The sequence below is a fragment of the Oncorhynchus keta genome, chromosome 35 (genome assembly GCF_023373465.1).
Source record: "Oncorhynchus keta strain PuntledgeMale-10-30-2019 chromosome 35, Oket_V2, whole genome shotgun sequence".
NCBI lineage: Eukaryota > Metazoa > Chordata > Actinopteri > Salmoniformes > Salmonidae > Oncorhynchus > Oncorhynchus keta.
In genome coordinates this window covers 26,417,426-26,426,676 of record NC_068455.1, presented here as the reverse complement: position 1 = coordinate 26,426,676, position 9,251 = coordinate 26,417,426, and the positions used below count along the sequence as shown (strand labels likewise).

General features: G+C 41.4%; 1 pseudogene; it reads right to left on the bottom strand.

The window, feature by feature from the left end:
• Positions 1-2,073: 2,073 nt before the first annotated feature.
• LOC118369072 (alcohol dehydrogenase class-3-like) lies at positions 2,074-7,036 on the bottom strand (annotated as a pseudogene).
• Positions 7,037-9,251: the final 2,215 nt, after the last annotated feature.

Genomic DNA, 9,251 nt, shown 5'->3' with positions numbered 1-9,251 from the left:
CTCCTTGACCTCTAGACATGTGCCACCTTACTGTGTTGCCTAATTGACAGCAAGGCAGCTGGGTCCTATTGACTGGCCAGAGAGGGGAGCTGTTGAGCTCAGTGTTCTGCTAAAGTGTGTAGTGCAGGTCTATTCAAACCTGGGTCCTGAGGTCTGCAGCACTGCTAGTTTTCTTTTCTCTCTTGTAGTGAACTAGTTGATTCAGGTTCATTGATTGACCAGAATCTCCTTGCCAGGTCTGGTTTGAATCGAAAGGAAAGCCTGCAGTGTGGTGGACCCCAAGGCCTGGACTGGAATTGCCCTGGTGTAGTGCGTTGAGCCTTAATCTGTGTGAATTAAGAATAACCATGCCAGATAATGTCTAGGCAGCATGTCTGTTATTCCTCAATCCAGTCGATCAATATTTACCTTGATATACTGTTGAGCAACACTCTTGAGTCTCCATTTTAATCCAATCTTTCCAGTTTCTCTGCCAGCTTTTTATTTCTTCTATGATGGGAGTAATAAACAGCTGTTCTGTAGTTGTGTGCGTATATGCGTTTGTGTTGGAGTGTGGTGAGGACTGTATAAATGCCAAAGGCTCTATTGCAGCAGAAGTCTGGGTTTACTACAGACCTGTGAATTAATACCCTTTTTCAGAGTACTGTATTATTAAAATAGTAATAACATAATCATTGAAGTATTGATTGTTTTGCATTAGCTCGAAGTTAAGCGTCTCTTGTTTTGTACTTCTATGATGTGCACATTAAGAGAATCTGACTGCAAATGACATGATACTTGTTCACTAGATGCTTTCTCCCAATGCTAGGCTCAATTATCCTGGCAACGGGGTTCAAAATTAATTTGACCAGTAAGACAATCCCTTGAGTATCCTTTAATTTAATGTATTCAATTGAAATGGAGAAATAAGGAGTGATGTTATGGTTTTCAGAGCCGCCTCTTGAAATCTAACATTTCAGGACAACACGAATACTGCAGGATCGAGGAAACGAGAAACATTTACATTTAGTAAACACAAAATGGAAAGCAGGCTTTGTTGTGATTTTTGTGCAATGCCTTAAAATTTCCCAGCATGCATTATACTGAAGCCCTCTGATCCGTTCGAAGGGTGGTGTGTGGGTCACAATCATCCACCTTCAGCTTATTGTTCATGTACTCACTGACCAGTTTAGGAACACCCTCCACACTTGTATTTCTTATGGAAAGCAAATGCAAAGCATGACCTCAGTTCAATCAAATGATAGACAACTACACAGAGCTTTTGCTCTCACTAACACACGAGACCCATCCCAGTTCCTGTCCAAGTTCATCCTGTCACCAGTTGGAATGGGTGAATGGAGATCTTTTGCCCGCCTGCTGACGAGCCTTCAGGGCCGCACTCTGGAACAGTCACTTACACAGCTGTAACCTTGCTATCGTGCCACTATGGCCATTAGGTGTAACATATGCTACAATTGGGATTACAACACTTAGCTGCAGTGGTGGAAAATGTACCCAATTTTCAAAAGTAAAGATACCTTAATAGAAAATGACTGAAGTGAAAGTCACCCAGTAAAATACTACTCGAGTACAAGTCTAAAAGTATTTGGTTTGAAATATACTTAAGTATCTAAAAGTATAAATCATTTCAAATTCCTTATATTAAGCAAACCAGTCAGCATCATTTTCTTTTACGGATAGCCAGGGGCAAGCCCCAACACTGACATAATTTACAAATGAAGCATGTGTTTAGTGAGTCCGTCAGATCAGAGGCAGAAGGGATGACCAGGAATGTTCTCTTGATGTGAAGTGTGAATTTGATCAATTCCCTGTCCTGCTAAGCATTCAAAATGTAACGAGTACTTTTGGGTGTCATGGAAAAAGTATATAATTTTCTTTAGGAATGTAATAAAGTACTGATACTCCCCCAAAACTACTTAAGTAGTACTTTCAAGTATTTTTGCTTGATTACTTTACACCACGGCTTAGTTGAGCATTTGTTGACGTTGTTTTTTTTAAATCATAAAATTGAGAAAAGCACTGTACACTATTTCTACACATTGTCAGTAAAATGGTCATTAATTCCCCAAACACTCAAGGGTGGTCTGTAAAGGTAGAATCCACTTCCTCACCATGATCCCTATGTTGCACACACGTATGAAGGAACAATCCAAACTCCTTGGCCACTTTAAACTGGGTTGAGGTCAATCCCAATGATCCTGGTCGCCTCAGCTGCTTTGCATCCCTTGATGGCAGCCACGCCCAACGCGCCAAGGCCAAACACTGCACAGGTCGAGCCCGTCTCCACCTGTAAGGATATCATTGGGCATGCAAATCACCAAAAGAGACTAGGTGAGAGTTTTGTCCTGCTATAAACAATCAGTTGTGTTCGTAAGAAAATATTCTGCTTTTACAAAAAGGCATGCTGTTTTCAAAACTTTTAGAAACGTTTTTTTTCTGAAGGAGAGACACTACCATCAGGAAATCCAGTGACACCTTAGCTATGTTAATTGCTGCCCTGTAGCCTGTGGAAATCCCACATCCCTGCCTTCTCGTCCACCTTGGCCAGCGAGATGTCTGCCACCACCATGTACTCAGAGAAAGAAAGTGCTGCAGCCCATGAAGTGGGCCAGACTTATCCCCTAACGGGAGAATTGACTGAATGAACCCAGCCTATTTCTACAATTTATCGTCTTAAAATCTGATTTTAAACCTAACCGTAACCCTAACCTTAACCATACTGCTAACCTTATGCCTAACCTTAAATTAAGACCAAAACCACATCTTTGTTTTCATGAATTATTATGATGTAGCTGTTTTGACCTTGTGGCTGTGGCAACTAGTGACAACCAGATGTAGTGGCTAGAGGTTGTCTCTGATTTTGTTGGCTGTGCCCGGAACACTCACCTGATCTTTTGACCAGGTTAGTCTTGTGATTTTTACAGAACTTGCACTCTCCACACAGGGAGGTACAGGAGGATCACAGTATCCCCTAAAAACACACACAATAAATAACTTGTGAAAGCCCTGTATGTATTATATCAAGATATTTAAATAAAATTATTGAAAGCTCTTGGAATGTGAGCAATAGGAGGTAACAATATCCTTTGGTTAAATTTTTCTCTGACTCACTCAGTATGATCAGAGATCTGTATATAATGATGAGATGCTCACATCTCCGCCCTAACAATGGGAGTCGTCGTCCCAAAGGCGGGAAGGCTGGCGACAAGCTTAGATCCAAAATAAACCCATAGAAACTTATTGGGTTTATTTTGGTGAGAGTGAAATCTCTCGCTTCGCTGCTACCTCTGGTATGACTAGCTGGTTTGAATTTTGTGATACCATCTTCAACGCTCTCCATCGTCCCAGCACCTTCACGACAGGGAAACCCCACTCTGGGTTTGAGCCACTCAGGGTTCAGGAATCTGTATGGCAGATCCCAGAGGCAACAATTTGCAACACATTCAGGGTATTTTAATTCGGCCAATTTAGGAGATGATTCAACTTTACCATTGTCCACTTAGGTAATTACAACAATTGCAGTGTTTTCAAGGGCAATCATGAAACCACCCCCCATACATGTCAATGATGTTAGTAATTTAAGGGCAACTGGACTCTTGCCCTATGATTTCTGGTCACCCACTCAACTCTCCCCCTCCCAGAGTTTGTCCCATCTTCACGGTAATCTCTTACTGTAAGGAGCACTGCAACATGGCAAGCTAAATCAATTGAATCGAAAGTAAATGAAAGAAAGCAGTTAATAATACTAAGTGTGCTATTGTGACCAAGGTATAAGGTACACCATTGGTTCCATGCTATAGTACATGACCTTGTGACCTTTATCTTGATGCGCACTTCCTCCACGGAGAGGGGCTCCCCAGCCTAGCATGCAACTGCGGCCCGGCATCGGATCACAGCAGTTCACTGTCACATGGCCAGACAAGATGCATTTCATTTCAATCAACACATTTGATAGAACAAAACACACATTTGACAAATCAAACCTTGTTTACTTTGTTTAAACTTGGCCACTAATTTCATGCCAAGGAATCATGTTTGGCTTAGCACTCAAAGATGTATTTCCGCCCAGACACATACAGTATATACAATTTATAAACACTAGTTTTTCCATTGCCACGGATTGTGTGGAAATAATTGCAACAGTGGACTGTCTCCTCTCCCAAAACTACAGATTGCTCAAGCCCTGGATTTCTGCCTTTCTTTTCATTTGAAAAACAATAATCATACTCTTTATAGTTTAGCAATATTCTACATGACCTTTGATACATTGGAATATAACACATGGCCTCATAGTACAGTTTTTTGGGGGAAGACATGGCTGCTGAGTAAGAATACAGCACACAAAATGGCACACCCTCTTATAAACACTGGCTGAGCTGGAGAGCCTAAAGATCTGTCTCCCTGCTTGTCTGACTGCACTATCCGTGGCAAAGGAAAAACTACTGTAAATATATTAAATATTCTGAATGCGCTTTGAGTGCTAAGCCAAACATGATTCCTTGGCATGAAATTGGTGGCCAAGTTCAAACAAACTGAACAAGGTTTGATTTGTCAAATGTGTGTTTCTTTCTATCAAATGTGTAGATTGAAATGAGTAAGGAGTTGCATCTTGTCTGGCCATGTGACAGTGAACTGCTGCTGTGGGGAGGACAGCTCATAATAATGGCTGGAATGAAATGAAAACCATGCCTTTGATACCATTCCATCCACTCCATTACAGCCATTATTATGAGCCATTCTCCCCTCAGCTGCCACCGCTGGAAGACACAGATAGTTTTGTTGACATATCACCTTTACAAGAATATGGAACAATTAAAATGCCTTCAGAAAGTATTCACACCCCTTGACTTTTTCCACATTTTGTTGTGTTAAATATAGATTTTATTTTGTCGCTGGCCTGCACACAATACCACATAATGTCAAAGTAGAATCTTGTTTTTTGAAATGTTTTACAAGTTAATAAAACATTTAAAGCTAAAATGTCTTGAGTCAACTATTTAGCCCCAATTTCCTTAACAAGTCACATAATAAGGTGCATGGACTCTGTGTGCAATAATAGGGTCTAACATTATTTTTGAATGACTACCTCATCTCTGTGCCTGCCCCACACATACAGTACAATTATCTGTAATGTCCCTAGGTTGAGCAGTTAACACAGATTCAACAACAAAGACCAAGAAGGTTTTTCAATGCCTCGCAAAGAAGGGCACCTATTAGTAGATGGGTAAAATAATAAATAAGAAGACATTGAATATCCCTTTGAGCATGGGATTAATTACACTTTGGATGGTGTATCAATACACCCAGTCACTACAAAGTTACAGGCATACTTCCTAACTCAGTTGCCAGAGAGGAAGGAAACCGCTCAGAGATTTCACCATGAGGCCAATGGTAACTTTAAAACAGTTCCAGAATGTAATGGCTGTGATAGGAGAATATTCAGGATGGATCAATAACATTGTAGTTACTCCACAATCCTATCCTAATCGACAGAGTGAAAAGAAGGATGCCTGTACAGAATAAAAATATTCCAAAACATGCATCCTGTTTGCAACAAGGCACTATAGAAATTTTGCAAAAAATGTGGCAAAGCAATTAACTGTTTGTCCTCAATACAAAGTCTTATGTTTGAGGAAAATCCAATACAACACATTAGTGAGTACCTTCACATTTTCAAGCATAGCGGTGGCTGCATCATGTTATGGGCATACTTGGGACTGGGAGGGAGGTTCAGGATTTAAAAAAATACGGAATGGAGCTAAGCACAGGCACAATCTTAGTGGAAAACCTGGTTGTCTGCTTTACACCAGACACTGGGAGATGAATTCACCTTTCAGCAGGACAATTACCTAAAACACAAGGCCAAATATTCACTGGAGTAACTTACCAAGAAGACAGTGACTGTTCCTGAGTGGCCAAGTTACAGTTTGAAAATGGTTACAGACCTGAAAATGGTTGTATAGCTATGACCAACAACCAATTAGACAGAGCTGAAAATAATAATGGACAAATGTTTCACAATTCAGGTATGGAATGCTCTTAGAGATTTACCCAGAAACACACACAGCTGTAATCACTGCCAAAGGCGATTCAAGCATGTATTGACTCAGGCAGTTGAATACTAACCTAATCAAGATATATTCCATTTTTCATATTATTATTTTTTTTTTTACAAATGTTTAGAATTTTTCTTCCACTTTTAAATTATTTTGTGTAGATCGTTGACAGAAATATGACAATTAAATCCATTTGAATCCCACTTTGTAACACCACAAAATGTTGAAAAAGTCTAGAGGTGTGAATACTTTCTGAAGGCTATTTACATGAGAATATAATATACACACTAACCTTTCCTGCAGTTGCCATTTTCCCTCTCATTCAGAGGTAAAAATGTTAGGGCAAAGTAGAGGTCTTATCAGCCACAGTGGGACCAATCAAAATGCAGCAACCAAGCAGTCATATGCTCACCATGTCCCAATTCTCTACAATGGTGCTGGTGCCTGAGTGCCTCTCCTCAACTCCTTTCTTTTAGGTTACTGATATAACAGTTCTGAATGGGTGAAAACAATACAGTGGATGGATACCTATGCTAACCAGGGCTTATTGCTCTCACATTATCTAATAGTTTATTACAAAGTTAAGGATTCAAGGGAAGGAAACCATGTAAGTGAATGTATACTGAACACAAACATAAATGCAACATGTAAAGTGTTGGTCCCATGTTTCATTAACTGAAATAAAATATCCCCAAAAAGTTCCATACACACAAAAAGCTTATATCTCTCAAATGTGAACAAATTCATTTACATCCCTGTCAGTGAGCATTTTTCCTTTGTCAAGATAAGGGCAAACAAGATGAGGTAATACTGATGTATCTGTTTATTGTTAATTGACCGTAACCCTCTCTCTTTTAGATGGTTGCCGATGCCTTGGAAGAGGCAGAAGGCAGAGGAGTTGAAACAGAAGCAGCAGCAAGATGCTCCATGGGAGGCATGGAGGAGCGCATGAGGGAGAAGGTGCAGAAGGTCAGCGCCATACTGCGCCTCAAGATAAGCTGGGGTGGATGAGCTGAGAAACTACAAGGTCTCTCAATGCCAAGAATACAGTTGCGGGGCCTTTGTGATCAACTCCAACAAGAACAAGTCCTGGGTTATGGAGGAACTGGTGGAGAACCTTGAGAAAGAGTCCCTCCCATTCAGCTGTGGCTTCATGTGTGGGACTTCGAAATAGGTGAATCCATTGCGTCCAATATTATCAATCTGGGGATTATGAAAAGCCACAAGATCATTGTGATAGTGTCGAGAAACTTTGTTGACAGTATGTGGTGTTGCTTTGAGTTGCATGTGGCTCAGTCCTGGTTTCTACTTGAGGGCAACCCCAACATCATACTGGAAGACTTAGAGAAGGAGAGGACCGGAGACACGTGATGCCGCAGAGCTGAGCAGACGTTGACAAACCGAGCTCTTCAAAGTTATTCTATTTTTACCTAAATAACAACGTTGAAACAATATTCTAACATCGGCTGATAAATTGTCAAGTACTTACCTTCCCAAAGAGCCATGGACCTCCGACCGAGAGGCAAGAAGGATGACCAAAACGTTGTTGATTCCCAAGATAACGATAACGCTACAGCTAGCAAGATTAGCATTAGCCCTCATAACTCAGATGACAGTTCCAGACTGTTGCTCTCAGCAGCCTCTTGCGAGCCTGCCGACATGCTGGCCACTCTCCTCCGGGAAATTCAGGATGGTAACAGAGGTCTTTCTCTGAAAATCAATAAGAAATCGGCTGAACTCCATTCTTCCATTGACGACCTGAAATCATCCATGAATTATCTCCTTTTGAGAACGACTGAGGCAGAGCTGCGCATTAGCACAGTTGAAGATACCATCGCTAGACATGACCAGGTCTTGACACAACTGCAAAAGGACAATGCCTACCTCAAAAACAAAGTAGATCAGATGGAGAACCAGAGTAGACGTAGTAATATCCGTGTGGTGGGATTGAAAGAGGACAGCGAGGGCCGTGACCCGGTCCGTTTCTTCACTCAATGGATCCCGGAGGTCCTAGGCATAACCAACTTCACCAAGCCGCTGGAAATCGAACGCGCCCACAGAACATCAGCGCCGAAACCCCGGCCAGATGAGCCTCCACGAGCCGTCCTGATCAGGTTCCTCCGTTTCCAAGACAGAGAGAAGATACTGTAACTCGCAAGAGCCAAAGGGGACATCGCCATCGATGGGAAGAGGGTCAGCCTTTTCCCGGATATGAGCGCGGACCTCGCCAGACGCCGCAAGCAGTTCAGACCTGCCGCCAAAGCACTGAAGGAGAAGAACATCACCGGCTACCTCATCCACCCTGGCGGATGAAAGTTCAGTACAAAGGCCGAAGCCATCTCTTCAACACACCGGGAGAAGTGCACACTTTTCTCAAAGAACTGAGCAACGTCTGAGTTTGAGCCAGGACGGTCTCTCTGGGGGATAAAATGCAGTTCGTTTGTTTTCTCTTATCCGGATTGAACTGCTGGTATCTCCCGGTCACTTTAATTGAGTTGTACATTTTCAACTAACCGTATCTTCCCGGGGTGAGTTCTATTACATTTACAGGAGAGTATATTTTGGTTTAGTCCATATCTACTGGGCGAAGCAATAAGTGGGTTTTGGCCCACTGCTTTCCCCCTCATTTATGTTAATCTTTCGTAAAGAGACTCAAGCAGCCCTTACCATGGGCAGTAAATATTCAGCCATAAATATCTATTCACAACGTTTGTTTTCAATTTAGAGAGCTCACAGGTTTTAGTTTACGCCAAGGTTTAGCTAGTAAGAGCAAGATGGAAAGCGAGCAGCAACGTATCTCTACAAGTGTATTCATTGTTGGGACTGTTGTTCTAGTCTGACAATCGGGGTGGGTGGGATTCTTATTATTTTTTTCTTCCTTTTTTCTATGTTTATTGTTTCCCTCCTAAAGAGACACACAGGTCACTTTTGTGCTCAAACCAAAGTTGAAACATTTCCTAATTATCTGCATATGATAGATTTCTATTCAGTTACATATTTGAAACCCAACCTATGCTTAATCCACTAAAATATGTCACATTCAACGTAAAAGGTCTTAACAGCCCGATTAAAAGGAAAAGAGTCTATACATACCTTAAGAAATTAAAGGCTGACATTGTGTTTTTACAAGAAACACATCTTACAGCCAGTGAACACAATAAATTGAAGAGGGAATGGGTAGGACAAGTTTTTGCA